This window comes from Papio anubis, chromosome 12, assembly GCF_008728515.1.
Source record: "Papio anubis isolate 15944 chromosome 12, Panubis1.0, whole genome shotgun sequence".
NCBI classification, from domain to species: Eukaryota; Metazoa; Chordata; class Mammalia; order Primates; family Cercopithecidae; genus Papio; species Papio anubis.
Genome location: NC_044987.1, coordinates 61,677,321 through 61,694,896, shown reverse-complemented (window position 1 = coordinate 61,694,896; position 17,576 = coordinate 61,677,321). Strand labels below are relative to the sequence as shown.

General features: G+C 53.7%; 1 protein-coding gene across 5 annotated transcripts in view; it reads right to left on the bottom strand.

Annotated features, from left to right (window-relative positions):
- The window catches only part of ARAP1 (ArfGAP with RhoGAP domain, ankyrin repeat and PH domain 1), a 69,002-nt gene that overhangs the window by 48,829 nt on the left and 2,597 nt on the right, over positions 1-17,576 (bottom strand). For 2 of the 5 annotated variants that reach the window (XM_021926252.2, XM_031653201.1), the window contains exon 1: positions 6,647-8,083. The exons of the other annotated variants lie outside the window; for them this stretch is intronic. The gene's annotated coding sequence lies outside the window, so the exon portion shown is untranslated. Of the gene's footprint in view, positions 1-6,646; positions 8,084-17,576 lie in introns of those variants that run through there. 5 annotated transcript variants of the gene reach the window in all.

The following is a 17,576-nucleotide window of genomic DNA, read 5'->3' as shown; positions in this document are numbered from 1 at the left end:
AGAGAAGGAGAGGGGAAGAGGGAGAGGGACAGGGAAAACGAAAGAAGAAATGGGCGCCAGGCACAGTAGCTCACGCCTATAATCCCAGCACTTTGGGAGGCTGAGGCAGGTGAATTCCTTGAGTCTATGAGTTCAAGACCAGCCTGGGCAACATAAGGAGACCCCATCTGTACGACAAAAATACAAAAATTAGCCAGGTATGGTGGTGTGTGCCTGTAGTCCCAGGAACTCAGGAGGCTGAGGTGGGAGAATCACTTCAGCCCAGGAGGTGGAGGCTGCAGTGAGCTGTAATTGAGTCACTGCATGCCAGCCTGGGTGACAGAGCCAGACCCTGACTCAAAAAAAAAAAAGAAAAGAAAAGAAAAGAAAAAAGAAGAGATGGGGAAGAGGTGGAAGAAGAGGAAGAGAAGGAAGAGGGAAGAGGAAAGGATTCAGGGAACCTCATGTTCATAGAAGCTGGCAACAGAAGTCAGACCAGAGGAAGGCCTTCCTGGAGGGAGAAGGCAGACAGACAGGCCTGTCCAGATGTGGGGGCCGCACAGGTGGTAAAGAGGAGTCAGGACTTCCCTACTCTCTGGCCCCGCAAGACCAGTGCTGGGATGTGTCTAGGGGCAGACTGTGGGAGGGACAGCCCCAGGACGGGTGAGGAAGGGACAATGCAGCCCCACGACTAAAGAAGTCTCCCTGACACAGAGCCTGTTAGGAGAGGTGGGGGCCTTAGAGGACCCAGGGACACAGGACCCTCCCCACTAAGCCTGGGGACCATGAAGTGGCCTAAGGGAACAAGTGGGATAACTGAGTCAGGGGCATGAGACCCCAGGGCCCTGCCCCTAAACATGTAAGGGAGGTTGAGGAAAACAGACCAAAAGCGGACGCTTCCAGGTAGAAGGAGAAAGAATAGGACACCCCTAGGCAGGCCACCACCCTTGCTATGCAGATGGCCAGGGCTCTGTGGGGCTAGTGACCAGTGGGGTGGCATAGACAGGTCTCCCTCCCCAGGGCCTAGAGCAGTCAGGTCTGCCAACACTAGGGTTAACTTCAAAACTGCTGTGCTCTGCATAACGGCTTCAGCAGGTATTCATGAACATTTTACATCTTACAATCACATAAACAGGTATTTATCTTAAGTAAACTCCATGATTATCACTTCCTAGGACAGGGCTAAAACACGTATATATTTTTTAAGTATTTTATTTTATTTATTTTGAGACAGTGTCTCACTCTGTCGCCCCAGCTAGAGTGCAGTAGCGCAATCTTGGCTCACTGCAGCCTCCACCTCCCAAGTTCAAGCACGATTCTCCTGCCTCAGCCTTCCAAGTAGCTGGGACTACAGGTGCGCACCACCATGCCCAGCTAATTTTTGTATTTTTAGTAGAGACATGGTTTTGCCACGTTGGCCAGGCTGGTCTTGAACTCCTGACCTCAAGTGATCCACCCACCTCAGCCACCCCAACTGCTAGAATTACAGGTGTGAGCCACTGCACCCAGCCTTATTTTATTTTTGAGACAGGGTCTTGCTCTGTTGCCCAGGCTGGAGTGTAGTACTGCAATCACAGCTTACTGCAATCTCCAACTCCCAGGCTCAAGCAATCTTCCTGCCTCAGCCTCCCAAGTAGCTGGAACTACACGTACATGCCACAGTGCCCAGCTAATTGTGTTATTTTGTGTAAAGACAGGGTCTTGTTATGTTGCCCAGGCTGGTCTCAAACTCCTGGTCTCAAGCAATCCTCCCACTTTGACCTCCCAAAGTGCTAAGATTGTAGGCATAAGCCACTACACCCAGCCCAAAAGTGAGTATTTAAAAAACAACCTTTAAGTAGCCAGCACTTCAGATGAAAGCGTTGGCAAAAATGGCAGTGCTACTCAAACGACAATTTAAAACAAGAAAAGGAGACCGGCCGGGCGCGGTGGCTCAAGCCTGTAATCCCAGCACTTTGGGAGGCCGAGACGGGCGGATCACGAGGTCAGGAGATGGAGACCATCCTGGCGAACACGGTGAAACCCCGTCTCTACTAAAAAATACAAAAAAACTAGCCGGGCGAGGTGGCGGGCGCCTGTAGTCCCAGCTACTCGGGAGGCTGAGGCAGGAGAATGTCGTAAACCCGGAAGGCGGAGCTTGCAGTGAGCTGAGATCCGGCCACTGCACTCCAGCCTGGGCCACCGAGCGAGACTCCGTCTCAAAAAAAAAAAAAAGAAAAAGAAAAGGAGACCACATAAACAGTGCTTACTGCATGCCAGGTATCCAAGCACTTTATATTAACTCATTAAAGCCTCACAGCAGCCCTGGGAGGTACATATGATTGCTATCGCTGTTTAAAGATGAAGAAACTGAGATAAAGGGAGGTTAAATAACTTTTCAAAGCCACACACCTAAGAAGGAGGCAGTATGAATATAGTCTAGTCTTGTGCTGTCCAATAGCAGCCAGCAGTAGCCTCATATGGCTGTTGGACATTTGAAATGTGGTCCCTGGAATATGATGTGCTAGATTTTGAACACAGTCGATTTTGAAGACTGAGCACCAAAAAAAAAAAAAAAAAAAAGAATGCAAAATATCTCAATAATCTCCCTATTGTTTACATGATGAAATATATTATTAACATTAATTTCACTTGGACAGTTAAAATTGCATTGTGGCTTACACTGTATTCATACTGGAGACTGTAGCTCTCAACTTTATTTTTTAGACAGGGTCTCGCTCTGTCACCCAGGCTGGAGTGCAGTGGCACAATCTCTGCTCACCGCAACCTCTGCCTCTTACGCCCGAGCAATTCTCCCACCTCAGCCTCCCAAGTACCTGGGACTACAGGCTTGTGCCACCACGCCCGGCTAATTTTTCCATTTTTTTTTGTAGAGATGGGGTTTTGCCATGTTGCCCGGGCTGGTCTTGAGCTCCTGGGCTCAAGTGATCTACCCGCCTCCGCCTCCCAAAGTGCTGGGATTACAGGTGTGAGCCACCAGCCTGGCCATCAACTCTTAACCACTCTTCATGGCCTCTCAAAACACAACCTGAGGGCCGGGCGCAGTGGCTCATGACTGTAATCCCAGCACTCTGGGAGGCCGAGGCAGGTGGATCACTTGAGGTCAGGAGTTTGAGACCAGCCTGACCAACATGGTGAAATCCCGTCTCTACTAAAAATACAAAAAATTAGCTGGGCATGGTGGTGGGTGCCTGTAAGCCCAGCTACTCAGGAAGCTGAAGCAGGAGAATCGCTCGAACCTGAAATGCAGAGGTTGCAGTGAGCCCAGAACACGCCATTGCATTCCAGCCTGGGTGACAGAGTGAGACTCTGGCTCAAAAATGAAACAAAACAAACAAACAAAAAAACCTGAGCACCTGCTATATATAGGCCAGGCACTGTGCTAAGGGTTTAACACAGATTGATAGATGATGGTCCCAACCACCCCCACTAGAATGACAAGGTCTGGGAAACAGGAAACTACTTCTCTCCCTGAGAAAAGCCTGGCTCCCTACTGGGCCTCTCTCAAGTTCCTATTCCTGCACTAAGGGCATCTGGCTAAGTTCAAAGACATGGTGACTGGGCACTGATACCCCTTTGGAACAGCCCTGTCCAAGGCACTGCAAGCATGAACCAGACCTCAGACCTGGACTGGCCCTCCAGGAATCTCAGGCTGGAAGGGATCAGATACCATCATCCAGTAAAAACGGCCTAGGGGGCCCTCAACCAGACTGGGGTCAGGGAAAGCTTCCTGGAGAAAGCAGCAAATTGGAAAAAGAAGTTCAGAGCAGTGCCCTGCTAAGCCACACTGCAGCCTGAGGCAAAGACAGAATCATCAGTACTGGTCCTCTTTTTATTTAAAATGTTAAATGTTTTATATTTTGCTCATCATGGATTTCTGGCATTCATTTTTATTTTTAAATGGCATTAAATATTATATACCTCGATTACTGATCTTTTTTAAATAAATAGTTATTGCTTTTAAATTTTAGGTATCTTTTGTTGTTTTTTTTTTTTTTTTTGAGACAGGGAGGGTCTCGCTTTGTTGCCCAGGCTGGAGTGCAGTGGCATGATCATGGCTCACTGCAGCCTCAACCTCCTGGGCTCAAGTGATCCTCCCACCTCCCCCTCCCCAGTAGCGGGGACCACAGGATCTCGTGACCAAACCCAGCTAATTACTGAGTTTTTTGGTACTCCCTCAAATTCTGCAACAGAGGCAAGCGCCTCACTTGCTTTACCCTAATCCAAGTCCTAGTTTGGAGGTTTAAGCCCCTCAGCTGCTATGACACATCACTGAGTCCTCATCCTCAGGAAGGCAGGGACCTGGCAGAGGGAAGAGTCATCCTGTTGCGACAGCACAGCCAAGAGCTGAGGGATTTCCCTCCTCTCCACCCCAAGGGCCCAGTCAGGCCTCAGCACCCCCACACCCCCATCCTGACTCTCCTTCTCTCTCGTGTCCTTCCAGCGTCTCTCTGCTATGCCAACTACGGTCCCACCCCCATTCAAAGCCTTTCCATGGTTCCCAGTGCCTTCAAGCACTCCTTGGTCCGTCATTCAACTTCATTCAGTTCTGACGTTTACAGATGAAGAAACACACACCCCCAGGGAGGAAGTGACTTGCTCAAGTTGTCAGTGACACCCCAACCCCCAGCCAGGCTGGGCTGGCCCTGTCCATGACTTCCTCCATGTCACTTCTCACACTAGGCACTGGCCTGGCAAACAGGGAGCCCCCGAAACTGTCTGCTGACAATGAATGAGTAAACCGCATCCTCCCATCTTCAGGTGGCTCCAGGCCACCTCCTCCAAAAAGTCCACCCTGACTGCCCCCTCAAGCTCCTAGTCCTCTAAGGCTGAGCCCCACATCTCAGCACTGCTTCTGCTCTCTCTTTGGTTGCTCATTTTGTGGGGGTCCACCTCCACCCAATCCCCCATGTATCCTGGAGTATCCTGAGAGTCTTATCTCCTCTGCCATCCACAGTGGTACCCAGGACCTGGCTGGGCTCACAGGTGCACTCAGTCCCAGTCCAGAGGTAAGGGTTGCCTGGAATCTCTAATCCTTGCCCGCCAGTCCTTCACGTCTGGCTTGAGTCCCTCTTGCTGGAACCAACACTTTTGCCCTTCTGTTCTCTACCTACCATTTCAACCCCAAGGTCAGAGTTCAAATCTCATCACCCCTTCTCTGTCCCAGCCCAGCAACTCCCTGATAATATCTCTACCCACTACTGACTAGTGACCTGTTTCACCAGCCCAGCAAGAAGATGACCCAGAGCCTTAGCGAAAGACAGGCATCCTCCAGCTTCCTTCTTTCCCTAAATGTACACCATTTGGCAATCATGTGCCCAGCCCCTGGTAGATTTTCTCCATCTCATTTGTTCTTTTTTTTTTTTTTTTTTGAAACAGGGTCACTCTGCCACCCAGGCTGGAGTGCAGTGGTGTGATCTCAGCTCACTGCAACCTCAGCCTCCTGGGCTCAAGTGATCTTCCTACCTCAGCTTCTCCAGAGTAGCTGGACTAGAGGCACATGCACCATGCCTGGCTAATATTTGTACTTTTTGTAGAGATGGGGTTTTGCCACGTTGCCCAGGCTGGTCTCAAACTCCTGAGTTCATGCAATCTTCCCCTCTTGGCCTCCCAAAGTGCTAGAAGTACAGGCGTGAGCCACTGCACCCGGCCCCTCATTCGTTCTTATAACAACCCTAAGGACTGGGATTCTTCTTCATGTCATGGAAGCTGTGTGAGGTAGAAGCTCACCAGGTCACCTGCTGTAGCTCACGGGGCCTTCAGAGGATGTGACTGCTTCTGTCTGGTGAAGTAAGGGAGGCTTCTAGAAGGAACCCCTGACTTGGGCCTTGAAGGATAAGTAGGAGGTAGTCAGGTAGAAGCCATTCCAGGCAAAGGGGACTGGGTGTGCAAGGCCCAGGGACAGAAAAGGACCTGGTGAATCTGGCAACAGGAGATGTCAGTGGGGTAGGAACAGAAGATGTTTGGAGAGGCTCAATGGCTGGCCCTCGGTCACCTGCAGTCTGCTGACTGTGTGGGTGTGGCCCTCTCTTGAAGCCTCCCTGAGCCTGTTTTGCATTCTGATTTGCATGAGTCAGCCCTGGATCAGGGCAGCCTTAAAGCCCCTAACCCTTTCCACACCCAGCTCTGGAGTCCTCTTGGCCAAGTCGCCTCCCCTGATTGCATCCTCAGCTCCCCTCGGCACAGGGCTCTGCCCTGGGTTCAAGGAAAGACCTAGCCCTACGGGGAGCCAGGAGGGGAGGACGGCAGGCTAGGGTCCTGACTGAGGCCTCAGCTTGTCCACCACCACCTCCCTTATACAGCCTCATCCTCTACCCTGGGCCCAGCTGTCCCAGCACAGGCAGGCAGGGCAGGGACCCCAGCATCCAGACCTCAGGAAACTCCCCGGAGCTCCTCAACAGGAACCAAGAACATACACAGCCAGTTCTGGCCAGGTCTGGGTCTACAAACCACACCCCACCGGTACCACAAATGCACACCTCACACTACCTCAAGGGCCACACATCTCCCAGGGCCACACACACCTACCACCCCACCCAATGACCACACCTCAGATCTGCTCTTCTCCACCACACACAGCTCCCTACCAGCAATTCAACCTTGCGCAACGACCCCACAGCCCAGAACTCCACCCTCAGCCCTCCCTAGCCCAGGCACCAGGTGATACCTCTGCGTAGGGCCCCTTCGCTCTGCTGCCCTCCTGGGCTTTCTCCAGGCTCCGCTCACTCAGGCAAGAGTCTTAGAGACACTTCCGTAGATATGAGGAACTAGTGGGGGCTGGGTTCCCAGCCCAGAGGGTGCAGAAGTGGCCCCCACACCCCTGCAGAAGCCACCTCCCTCCAGCCCTGCCAGGAAAGGCAGCAGGTACAGCCTTCAAGTGGGCAAGCTGACTGATCCCTGGGCCAAGCAGCCTATTTTCCATCTCTTGGGGACTGGCGGCCACCACATAACAGTCCCAGGAAGGCACATTGGGGCCTCCTGTCCCACCCCAGGCCACATCTCTGCCCTATAACTCTCCCTGGCACCAGGAGATTCCTGTCCTGGCCCATGTGTGGTGTGGCCCGTCTTCTGGGGTCTCCGCAGTGCTGGTGGCTGATGGGGAGCAGCCCCTCAGGGCAGTGAGGACTGAGTGGGACCCCAGGGCCTGGGGGAATGAAGAGCTGCCTCAGCTAGCTGGTGGGGAGCTGGGGGTCTATCAGCAACGTCCCTGGGCTTCAGGCCTGGGTCCCCTCCCCACCTAGGATGCAAGACAACTCTGGTTCCAGTCCTGGCTCCACCATTTCTTGTCTGAAGCCCGGGGCAAGTCACATCACGTTCTGAGCTTCAGTTTCCCCTCCACAAAGTAGAGCTGTCACCCCCTGCCTCCTAGAGCCTGGCACCCAGATGACCATGACACGCCACCGCGTGTGTACTGGAGGTCAGCTTGCTCTTCTGCTCACTCCTCTGCCGCCAGGCAGTCACTTCCTGTCCCTAGCCCCAAGGTCTTGCCTAGTCCTGACCCTGGGTGCTAGGCTTGTAGCCAGGCTCTGGGCTAGACTCCCTCCGCATCCCGAGGTTCTCAGTCACCCCAGACACCAATGACTACCACCGCCTATCTCCAGCCATGTCCCCCTGCAGAGCTCCAGACCAGACCTGACTCCACGGCATTCTGGACCTCCGCCTGGAACGCCCCGCACGGCACACTCTCATCATACAATGAACTCAACAGCTCCCCTTGGGGAATGTGGGGAGCCGGGGGAGAAGAGCTGTCTCCAACCCACGTGTGGCCGTTAGGCAAAGAAGAAAAAGATTCCTCTTCTTCCAGGAGCCCCACACCAGGGGAAGCAGCTGAGCAAGAAGAGGACAGGCTGGGTTTCAGTCCTCCTTCTCCCTCACTTCCACACACCTGCCAGGCACCTCTGAGCAGTACACAACACGCACACCCACACACAGTGGACCTGGCGGGAGGCAGGACCTTTTAACAACCTTCTTGCAGCAACCCTACCAGCATCACCCTAATAAAATGCTAAGCCACAGTTTTATTAATGACTAAGGGACATGAAAGACTAAGGGACAGTAGGCATTGCTGACCCCACTTTCAGGCCTCACACTAACTCCAACCCCAATCTTGAAAGACTTTCACTTTCTACAACCTTCAAGTCGGCACTGTTTCAAGTTTTCACAATTGAGTACCATTTTTATAATTAGAAAAAAATGATAAATGTTTTCAGTCATTAGAATTGAGTTTATTCCAGTTTGCTCCCCAAAACCATCATTATAAGGTAGCTTTATGATTTAAGTGTAACATGCATAGATTACTAACAGAACTATTATAAGTGAAATTGCTAATTTCCTAGGCTGTCTGCTTGGAAAATAAGAGACTGAGACCCAAAGCCCCCTCCCTGCCCCTGCCTTACCCTCCCAAGGGTCTAAGACAAAGCTAATCAAATAAGGTCTCCCTCCCAGGCACTGGTGGCCAGCAGCACAGAGCGCAGCCCTCGGACTTTCACATGGGAAATGGACTGAGGCTCACTAATAAACTCCAGACGCCAGGGTCCCTGAGGTTTGTCCTCCAGACACCATCAGACCCCACCCTGGCCCTGACTCTCATCCACCACACCTTAAGCCTCACCCAGGGGCCCCTCATGCCCAAGACCCCAAAAGACGGTCAGGTAGGGAAGGAGGTGTGGGATGACTCAGGAACGTCTAACGTACCTCACTTGCAAATACATGTAGCTGAAAGTTAAATGGTTTGGTTTTAGGCCTTGTCAAAAAGTCTATCACATACTATGCCCCTCTGGCCGCACCACATATCCCTGGCCCCAAATGGGTCTGGGGACCACTGCCCCTTCCCCCACCTCCTTCCTGTTTACCATGTTTTGGGCACACCTTTGCCCCGCATCCATGCTGCCCCCATTCACCCTAGCCTTCTCAGCTTGCCTGGACTTCTGGGCCCTCACCCCTGCCTCCGGCCTCTGCCCCCTGCAACCAGGGCCCACTCTAGCCCACTGGGCTCACCTGATACATGGCGTAGCTCCTGACCTCAACCCTCCACAGCCCCACCCCAGGACCCTCCCCACTCTCCCAGTCCTCACCCTCGGCCTAGCTCAGTCCCTTCCCACCCAGAAAGGTGACCCAATCAGCCCTACACCTACAGAGACCTGGGGCGCTCCCACCACCAGCAAGATGGGGCTCTGGCCTGCCTCCCTGGCCCTCCGGCACAGACACACTCTACAGGGGTTGGGGACTTCCCATGGCACCTCCTCCCATAGAGGGCAAGGGGCAGCCCGAGGAGCCACAGGATGACTCCTGGAAGATCCTCCTGTGACCGCTGCCCCCAGGGGGAGCAGGAGGGGGACTCCGAACACCATAAATGAGGCAGAAACAGGAAGAGATGGGGCTGACCACAGCAGGGTGGGAGTGCACAGGGATGACCACAGAATCACAGGCAGCAGGAGTGGACAGACCCAGTGGCACCAGTGCTCAAGCTACAGACCCTCACCATGTGCCCTGGGGGCCAAGGGCCAGCACCCACCCTGCCCCAAGAAGGAAAGGGAGGGTGCCAACTGACTCCTCTGTGAGCTCACTGGGAACCTAAAGCTCCTGCCCACCAAGGAGAAGGGACTTGGTGGGATCCTCTGCACCCCAGAAGTAGGAGCCCAGGGGAACAGGGACCCAGACCTGCCTAGTCTCTAGATGGCCCCTGGAATACAGAAGACAGAAGATAAGGGGGTCCCTTACTGCTGGCACATGAAAGGGGAAGCTGCCTGTGTTGGCTGGGGAGGGTGACCACATGGGTGGGGTCAGGACTAGGGCCAGAAGGGAGAGAGGGAGACAGAGGGACCAGCCCCACAGGCTTTGGCCTCCAATTTGATGTGTGACCTCAGTCTCCCTGACTATATAATCAGACAACAGCCAGGGAAGACTCCCTGACTCAGTCTCCCTCTCCAACCCATTCTCCAGCAGGGCCACAGGGAACACTGGAACTTGCTCACTGGATCCAGCCACCCCTGCTTGCAACAACAAAAGGTGGCGCTTACGCAGTGCTTACTGTCTACCCGGCACCACACTAAACATATCACATGGATTGCCTCATAAAATCCTTCCAACAACCTAGCAAGCAGGTGGCTTCAGGCCATGTTACAGATTAGGAAACAGCCTCAGAGAGGTTAAGTAACTGGCTCATAGTCACTCAGGAGCCAGAATCTGAATCAAGGGTCCTCTCAAGGGAACAGCATGGAGACAGGTAGGGCCCAGGAAGGAGAAGGGGAGGTCAAGTGATAGAGGGAGAGGGAGGCTGAGTGCGACCGAGAAGGGCCTTGAAGGCCATGCTAAGACCCTGGTCCTTACTGTCCAGACAACAGGAAGTCATGGAGGACAGCAGGGTGCTCTGGTGATGGAGCACACTGTGACAGAGAGGCAGCAGGCAGGGGTTCCTCCTGCTGTGGGATTTGGGAATTATTCTAACTTCTCTGAGCCTCAGTTTCCTCATCTGTGTAATGGAATTAGGATAGCTCCACCTTGCAGGCTTGTGAGGGAGGGATGAAGCAGATCCCAAATCTGATCAGTTCTCACTCCCCAGTGACTTGCCACCTCACTCAAAGTAAAAGCCAAAGCCAGCAGCCGGCCTGCCAGGCCTGTGCAACCTGTCCCTGCATGCGCCCACTCAACTGTTGGGCCCCAAGCTCCTTCTGGCCAGAATGTTCTTGCCCAGGCATCTGCATGACTTCTCATACCCATTTGGGCACCTCCTCAAATGCAAGGCCTTTCTTCCCTGACCACTCTATCCTAAAAAGCACCCCATTAGCCTCTACCTCCTTACTCTGTTTCCTTTTTCAGCATCCCACTTATCACTACCAGACACTGCCTTGTATGAATATTTGTTAAAGTCAGACTCTTCAGCTGAGAGGCACAGACCTTGTCTTATTCACAGTTGTATCCTCCATGGCTAGGACAGCGTCTAGAAAATGCTCAATCGATAATATATGTGAAATGTATGAATGGAAATCTACAAAGGCCTGGTTTGCAGGCATATTGAGCAGGCACTCAATATGTGGCACCTTCCAGTGTTTTCAGCCTTTGCTGCTCACCCTTCTGAAGTGCCCCCACCCCCACCCACACCCCCACCTCAAATTCCTCCCCAGGAAGCCTCCTGAGCCACAGCAGCTGGGGCTGGGCACACAACAGAGTCAAGAAGAGGGTGGCCAGGGGCAGGGTCTGCAGAGGGCTGGACTGGGAGGCCTTCGGTCAGGGTTTGACCCCGGCTCACCCTGCTCAGGAGGCTTGGGACATGGGGCTGCCTGGAGAGATGGGCAGAGCGAGGGAGAGTTGGAGGAAGCAGGTGCCAAGGTTCAGCCGGGAGATCTAGGAGTTGGAGACTGACTCTGAGGCTCCCTGGCACCCTCCATGGCAAGGCCTGTCCCTTCTTTTGACCTCTGAGGCTGCCCCAGCACTTCCTGCTGGGCAGGCCCCTTAAACACTGCTGGGGATGCCCTCACCCACACAGGGGGAAGTATGACTCTCAAACCCCCTCAGCCATTCCCCAGAGCAGGGCAGAACCACCCCAGACTTCTAGGAGTCTCTGAGACCAACCCCCAGTCCTGAGGCAGGGGCTGCCTCTCCTGCCCGCCTACCCGTTCCCTGACCTCCCCATTACCCAGTGGGGCTCATGGGGCTGCCACCCACTGGCTCCTGCCACCTGCCCCTCCCCTCTGGTCTCATTTCCTCCACACTCATGCTCCAACACCAGCACTTCACCACCAGGCCTTTGCTTACGTGGTTCCCTTTGCCTGGAACATCTTTCTCTACCTCACCCTGCAAGCTCAAGTGCCACCTGCTCGAGGAAGCAGTCTCTAACTCCCACGGTCACAGCCCTGATCACACCAGATGTCACCATCTGTGACTGTGTCTGTCACATACATACTATCTCACCCCCAACCCTGGCTGGGTGCAAGGTTTCTCAAGGCAAGACCAGGGATACTTGTGTCCCAAAGGTGGCACACAGTGAGTATCTGTTGACTGAATGAACACTTCCCAATTCTACACATGGAGAACCAGGCAAATGACAACTTGCCCACTGCAAATCAGTGGCCAAAGTGTGGCCAGAACCCAGCCTCTAGCCTCCCAGCATAAGGTGCCTCCCATTCCACCCAGTCCCACCCAGTTACAGTTCTACTAGGCAGACCCCAGTCCTGCCTTCTCAACCAGGACCACACAACCCAACCACCTCCTCCTTAGGCACTTAGGAACCACCAAATCAACCTTCCGCATTTCTAGAAATGAAAGTAAGTCCCAGTCCCAGAAGGGGCAAGAACCTAGACAGGGCCACACAGCAAGTCAGGACCATGACTCAGACCTTGGCCTTCCTGCCTGAGCTCAGATATCTCCAGCAGCCTGTTCCTTGGAAGAACTGGGGAGGGGGCCTGTCTCTTAGGCAACCTTAGAGATACTGGAGCAACCTCCCTCCCCAACCCCCCACATACCTCCAAGTGAGCTAAGCCAGTTCTGCACTTAGAAATGTGGGTTTTCAGGCCACAGGCAGTAGAGGCAAATGAGTGTCCTGGTTCATGTCTGTGGAACAGAAACTGGAACAGAACCACTGGACACCCCCTGGATCTTCAGACTCCCTAGGCTTCGCATGTCCATCTTGAGAGCCGAGAAAGACACCGAAGGAAGAGAGCAGCCCCAGGCGGAGCAGGGGAGGGAGACCTTTAGCCAAGGCTCTGGTACCCCTTCACCAAGCACGGGAGCCGCTGCCCCAGAGCTGTCCTGTTATCACCTGGAAAAGTGTCAGTCTCCAACTCTGCTCCTGGAGTGGGGAGGGGTGGCCCATTCTCCCTACCAGGCACACTGTGGTCACTGGGAACAAACTTGCATTTAAGCTGCAAACCCACACAGCGGTCCACCTGGATAAAGGTCCCCAGAGACCGAGAGACCAAGCTGCTTTTTTTTTTTTTTTTTTGAGACGGAGTCTCGCTCTCTCGCCCAGGCTGGAGTGCAGTGGCCCGATCTCAGCTCACGGCAAGCTCCGCCTCCCGGGTTCATGCCATTCTCCTGCCTCAGCCTCCAGAGTAGCTGGGACTACAGGTGCCCACCATCACGCCCGGCTAAATTTTTTTAATTTTTAATTTTTAGTAGAGACGGGGTTTCACCGTGTTAGCCAGGATGGTCTCCATCTCCTGACCTCGTGATCCGCCCACCTCAGCTTCCCAAAGTGCTGGCATTACAGGCGTGAGCCACCGTGCCTCGCCACCCAAGAGACCAAATTTCAAGTGGGTGAAAGCCTTGCCCAGCTCACACATCAAGGGGTGCAGAACTGGGCCCCTCCTACCCCAACCCATGAGGAATGATGACCATACCCGCATGCAGTACCTACTGGAGGGATGCGCTGCAGGCCGGGGCTGGGAAGCACGACCCAGCCAGGAGCCCGGCCAGGCAGTCTTCCAGGAGGACATTCCTGTGTCCCAAAGGGCACCTGTGTCATGTCCCAAAGGTGGACAGGACCAGGGGCCACACCTGGAATCCTGGCCGTCAGTGCCCTTCTCCTGGATGACTGCCTGGTCGGGCTCCTGGCTTGGTTGTGCTTCTCTGAGGGGCAGAGCTGCTCCTGACCTGTGGCCTCTTGAGTGCAGCTGCTGTGTCCATAGGCCCAGACAGCACTGGAAACAGCTGGGGTTGGTAGCTCCTAAGCCCCTTAGCCAAGCCCAGCCTTCTGTACCGTAAGGCAGGGCAATACCTCCCCTCAGGCTCCTGATCTATGTCTACCACTTTCTGCAGAGGCTCCTGAGCCTGGCTCTGATCCTTCAATGCTTGACCTGGGTCTGCTGAGCCCCGACGGCCAGCAGTGTGACCCTGACCTTGCTCTTTGAATTAGCCAGCCACCAGCCCTCCCCAAGCCTCTCCACAACCCCGCCCTGGTGTCCACTGGAACAGCTGCACTATCACCCATGAATGCAGAGGGGGCCTGGTCCATCTCTCCCCACTGCCAAGATAACTGACTGCCCCTCTGCTACCACCTAGTCTGTAGGGTTCCCAGATTTCTTGAAAGGGAGGCAGCTGGGTGTGTGCTGGGGGTGGTAGGTGCAGGGAGCACCTGGCACCTGGAGACCAGCTGTGCCTCTGACCCACCAGCCAGCACTGAGAAACTCTCCAGACCTCAGCCGTCTGCACCAACCTGGATGAAGCATGGCACATGCCTCAGCCTCAACTCGGGGGTGACCCAGCCTAACTCGAGGCTTTTTAGGCTCTCGGAACCTAGAATTTCAGAAATTCAGAAGCTGGGACTCATAGGCACATAAAACCCTAAAACCCTCGAATCTTACCAGCGTAGAATCTCAGACTCAGAATCTTAAAATTCTAGCTGCTCAGTGTGGAGAACAGAAGGGAATGGAGAGGAGTGAAACAGCCCCCTCCCCCTGGTTCCCTCCCCTTCTCACCTGCCCAATTTGGTTGGTTTCTGTCCTGTGCTATTCACACCTGGGGGCTGGTAAGGGTCCCCAGAGCTGGGGGGTCCCCAGAGCTCCTCCTTACTGCCCCTCCCTGAAGCTCCAGGGAAGTTGAATCCAGTGAAGATAAATGCCCAGCCAAAGGTCTCACTGAGCTAGAGGCCTGAGGCAGACCCTGGGTTCCTGACTCTGTGCCTGACTATAGGGAGACCCCTGCCCTATGCATTATGGGTTGCGGAGGAGAGAGGGGGATGCCCAGGGTAGGGCAGTGCTCAGTGGGCCAGTAGGAAAGCTGGCAGGGGAGACCTTGGCACCTGGAAAGCCAAAATGCAGTGGCAGCTCAGCCTTGCTCCTGGTCTTCTGTCCCGGGGGTTAAGCCACCCCCAGCACTGGCCTGGCCAGAAGGAGGCAGGGCCAGCCCAAGCTCTCCCAGGACCACTGACAGCCAAGATTCCAGGTGTGGCCCCTGGTTCCGCTCTGAGAATGGGGACAGAGGAGTGGCCCTCCTGATCTTCTCCCACCCTCCTGCCTTTAACTTTGCCCTCACAACAATGAAGATAAGGACAGGAGGGAGATTTTAACACACTCCCTCAGGGAGGACTCTCTGATGCCTGAATCTTCCTCTAGGCCCCTCTGACGCTGAGCCCCACACACTGGACCACAGGTGGTCCCTGTCTCTGGGCTCTGGAACTATGTTTCCAGGGTTGTTCAGTTACTGACACCTGCTGTAGCAAAGCCCCAGCACCCCAACAGGATCAGGTTCCTGGTTTGGTCAGGGAGAAAAGACTTGGACCTTGTAACAAGGCAGTGTGGGCAGGGTCTGAAGGAAGCTGAATGCTTCAGGAAGCCCCAACCAGGCCTCAGGCAGAGTGGTAGAGTGCGGGCCTCAGAGAGCCATGCCGGGGTTCCAGTGCCTGCTCTTGCTTTCCTTGGCTGGGAGACTGCAAGCAAGTCACCATCTTTTACTGGCCTTAGTCTCATCAGCAAAATGGGGTCTGGGAGAACCACTGTATGAACAAGAGCCAAGATGGATAGGACAACAGCAGAAACTAGACCTCCACAAGACACTCATCCCAGGGCCAGGGCCACGGGGGCTCAGGATTGGACAGCAATTAGTCCAGTCTGCAAGCAGGATACCCCTGTACCCTTGAGGGCATCCCAGATCCACAGTTGGTCACCAACAATGTCACCTGACCAGTTTGTCCTCTAGTCTCTGCCTGTCACTGACTAGGCATTCCCAGGGTAGGACTGGGTTTAGATCTCCTCTGTCTGCAGTGCCTCCCAGTGCTTGCGGTTTTCACTGTGAAGCAATGGAAATGTAGATTCCCAGCTATCTATGTAATGGATGATCTTGGACAAATCACTTAACTTCTTGGGACCTCAGTTTCCTCATGTGTAAAATGGGAATGGTGCCTACCTCACAAGACTATTTTGAGGATTAAATGAATTCAGTATATAAAGTGCTTACCACACTGCCTGGCACATAGTAAGCTTCCAAGAAACAATAGCTACTGCTACTATTATTACTATTACTAAATAATGATATGTTGGCCGGGCCCAGTGGCTCACGTCTGTAATCCCAGTACTTTGGGAGGCCAAGGTGGGCGGATCACGAGGTCAGGAGTTCAAGACTATCCTGGCCAACATGGTGAAACCCTGTCTCTACTAAAAATACAAAAATTAGCTGGGTATGGTGGCACCTGCCTGTAATCCCAGCTACTCGGGAGGCTGAGACAGGAGAATCGCTTGAACCCGAGAGGCGGAGGTTGCAGTGAGCCGAGATCACACCACTGCACTTGAGCCTGGGCTACAGAGCAAGACTCTGTCTCAAAAAAAAAAAAAAAAAAAAAAGATTTGTTATTGAACTGGTCACTTAACTCCACGTCCCCTCCCAGCCACTCTCTGACTGTCCCAATGGTCTAGGACAGATGACCTAATTATGGGACAGGCTCTTCCCCTCTTTACTATGGCCTAAGGATGAGAAAGAGAGACATTCCACAGGAGGGCCATGGGGAAGACAATCCATGCATTGCCCCCCACCATCTCTCACATCTGGGGTCATCTGCCTCCAGCTGGGACTGTCCTCCTCAGATCACTGGTTGGAATGTACACATGGTTTGGCGGCCTGGCCAGGGGTGGGGGAAGGTGGAAAACATGTTATCTCTGATCAGAGCTGGGGACACTGGCTTTGATTCAGCGGCAGCCCCGAGTTTTGTGGGGCATGTACATTGGACGGGCATGTCTCTCCACCCACCAAATCCTTATGCTGTTCAGACCCCTGGAGTGGCCACCCTTAGCACAGAACTCCTTTCTAAAACATAACACCTCTCTGCACAGGGCTGTGGAGGGTGCTGACTCTAACCTGCCCAAGACCAGAGAAGGGAATAAGAAGAGCTGCCCAAGGGACTGGACTCTGCTCCAGAGAGAGGGGCTGGGTCAGCTTAGCTGGGGTCACACTCTGTTCAAGGCTGCCTCGGTCACCACCCAGGGAAAGCACCTCACTCAGCCCTGGGAGGTGCTCAAAGAGTTAAGATCAAAGTGAAGTCAGACAAAGGAGGCAATGAACACCTGGGTCCTGACCCTGTCTCTCTACCACCCTCCCAATTTAATCTTGCCCAAGTTACTTAACCTCTCTGTGCCTCAGTTTCCTTATCTGTAGAATGTTACCTAATTTCTTGGGTTATTGGCAGGATGAAATTGGTTAACATGCATAAAAGTGTTTACAACAGTGCTGTAGGCATGTTTGCTGACCTCATTCTCGCTGATGTTATTACTCAGCTTTCTCTAAGGCTCTTTCTTCCACTATGATATTGGAGGGTGATGCTCTTCTTACACTCTTATGCAATTATGTAAATCATTAGATGACAAATGTGCAGTGTCCAGCCCATAGCAGGTACTCAACAAAGAATATTCCCTCTCCCAGCCAGGTGCGGTGGCTCACGCCTATAATCCCAGCACTTTGGGAGGCCGAAGCAGGCGGATCACGAGGTCAGGAGATGGAGACCATCCTGGCTAACAAGGTGAAACCCCGTCTCTATGAAAAATACAAAAATTAGCCGGGTGTGGTGGCGGGCGCCTGTAGTCCCAGCTATTCAGGAGGCTGAGGCAGGAGAATGGCGTGAACCCGGGAGGCAGAGCTTGCAGTGAGCAGAGATTGGGCCACTGCACTCCAGC